The sequence below is a fragment of the Ipomoea triloba genome, chromosome 13 (genome assembly GCF_003576645.1).
Source record: "Ipomoea triloba cultivar NCNSP0323 chromosome 13, ASM357664v1".
NCBI lineage: Eukaryota > Viridiplantae > Streptophyta > Magnoliopsida > Solanales > Convolvulaceae > Ipomoea > Ipomoea triloba.
This window is the reverse complement of record NC_044928.1, coordinates 2,399,140-2,401,702: the sequence shown is the minus strand read 5'-3', so window position 1 is coordinate 2,401,702 and position 2,563 is coordinate 2,399,140.

Sequence of the window (2,563 nt, the reverse complement as noted above, 5' to 3'; positions counted from 1 at the left end):
TATATATATATATATATATATATATATATATATATATATATATATATATATATATATATATATATATATATATATATATATATATATATTTATTTATTTATTTATTTATATGTATGTATGTATGTATGTATGTATCTGTGCGTGTGTACATACGTACGTATGTGTGTGTGTGTATATACGTACGTACATGTATGATGATGATGATGATAATACATCCCCGAACTTTACTTGAGAAATCAATTAGGCTCCCAAACTTTTGAAAGTTGCAATTAGGTGTATAAACATGTCAATTTAGTGCATCAAGACACAAATACCAGTTAGTAACAAGTAATAACAGATCACTAGATTGTCTGGCCATGTTCCGGTGGCGAAAAGCAACCACGACAATCAACACGTCGCCGGAGAAGGACTGGTCACCTCCTTTAGCGATTGGATAGAGAAGGCGACCAAACCTAGTCGCCTTCTCCGTCACTTAGAGATGGCGTCGCATTATCTAGCGATGGAGAAGGGTTCCTTCTCCGTCACCATCTCTAGTCGTCGGAGAAAGAACCCTTCTCCGTCACGAAGATGGCGACCAACCAGTCTGGTCACCATCTCCAATTGCTGGAGAAGGCGACCAACCCTTCTCCAACGATGTGTTGGTCGCTATGGTCGGTTTTCATCACCGGAAGTCACTAACAGGTATTTGGGTCTTGATGAACTAATCAACATGTTTATGTACCTAATTGCAACTTTCAAAAGTTCAGAGGCTTAATTGACTTCTTAGATAAAGTTTGGGAGTGTATTTGACCCTCTTATCTAATCTTTATCTTTATATATATAAAAACAAAATCCTCCAAAACGAAATCTTCCTTCCCGCCCAAAATATTATACATTAAAACAATTAAAACAATAGAATAATATTAAAACAATACAATTCCTATACTACAATTCCAATACAATTCGTATAAAATAAATCTGCTATTAAAACACGAAATCCAATACTACAAAATCTTTATCTTTATATATATATATATAAAAACAAAATCCTCCAAAATGAAATCTTCCTTCCCGCCCAAAATATTGTACATTAAAACAATTAAAATAATATAATAATATTAAAACAATAGAATAATATTAAAACAATACAATTCCTATACTACAATTCCAATACAATTCGTATAAACAATAGAATAATATTAAAACAATACAATTCTATACTACAATTCCTATTGTATCAACAATTCTACATTACAATTCCTATCACTATACAATTCTATTGTAATAAGATACAACCTTATATAAATCCCTAATCCTATATTGTGAACTTTAAAAGAGAAATGCAAAATGCATTGCAATTATTCCAGTTTTTTTTTTTTTTTTTTGAGTTTTTTCAGCTTTTTGCTTGGTTTTTTAAATTTCATGATCATCCTTAGGGAACTTGCATCCATTTACAAACACATGTTCAAATTTAAAGATTTTGGATCGTTAAAGGCTCCCAGAGGAGTGGATAGCAATCAGCTAATTGGAAAATTCTTCTTAAAATTTTGTTCTATACTGGATGTGTTCTATACTGCACAAACTAATATTATTAATTAATTGGTAAAAAAAATTAATAAAGTTTAATTGGTAACAAAATTTTATTTACCAAATTATGACAATAATTAAACCATTATAATTGTGAGAATAATGAAAACAAATTCGACATAATTTAATAAGAAAAAAAAATTTATTAATTATTATTTACATCAATAATAATAATTCAAATACTTATCTATACTTCTATATCTATACTACTATTAATGAATATAAAATAATCCTTTGTGAAATTTCCGCCCAAACAATAGTAAAGATAAAATGGAAAAGAAAACTGATTTTACTAATTGATTGAAAATATAAAAATATTCTAACGAAAAAAGAAATGGAAATTAGGCAAATTGGAAAGGAAAAAGACATTACTAATTGACTAAAAAATTATTTTTAAAAAACTTTTAAGAAAGTTAATTACACTTTCTTTTGAAAACTTTAAATTATTTAAACTTAAAAAAAATTAATTAAACATGTGTTGTTAGATTATTTATAATAATTACAATTAATTCATTCAACTATCGAGGAGGAAGAAAAAAACTAAATGCGATATAGTGAACATGAATATACTTAAGTTATAAAAGTATAATTTCACATATATTAGTGTAATTGACTATTAATAATTGTCTAATAATTATTATGATAATTAAACTAAACATTGGTCGTTGAATTTATTTTTATAATAATTATAATTATAATTATAATTATAATTAAATTATTTCTAATTTTTCCCATATTTATTTTAGTAATAATATAATTACATAAGTCATATTACATATTAATCTTTTTAAGATAATTGTAGACAAACAAGTCATATATTATCAATTAATTGAGTAATACTTTTGCACTAATCTTATAATCAAATAAATGTACATGTTCAATATAATTTTTTTATAATTTTATTTTTATTTTTATTATCTAAATATATAATAAAAAATTTATCTGTGAATCGCACGGGTAATTAGACAATTATTTGCTTTAATTCAAGTAAGGAAAA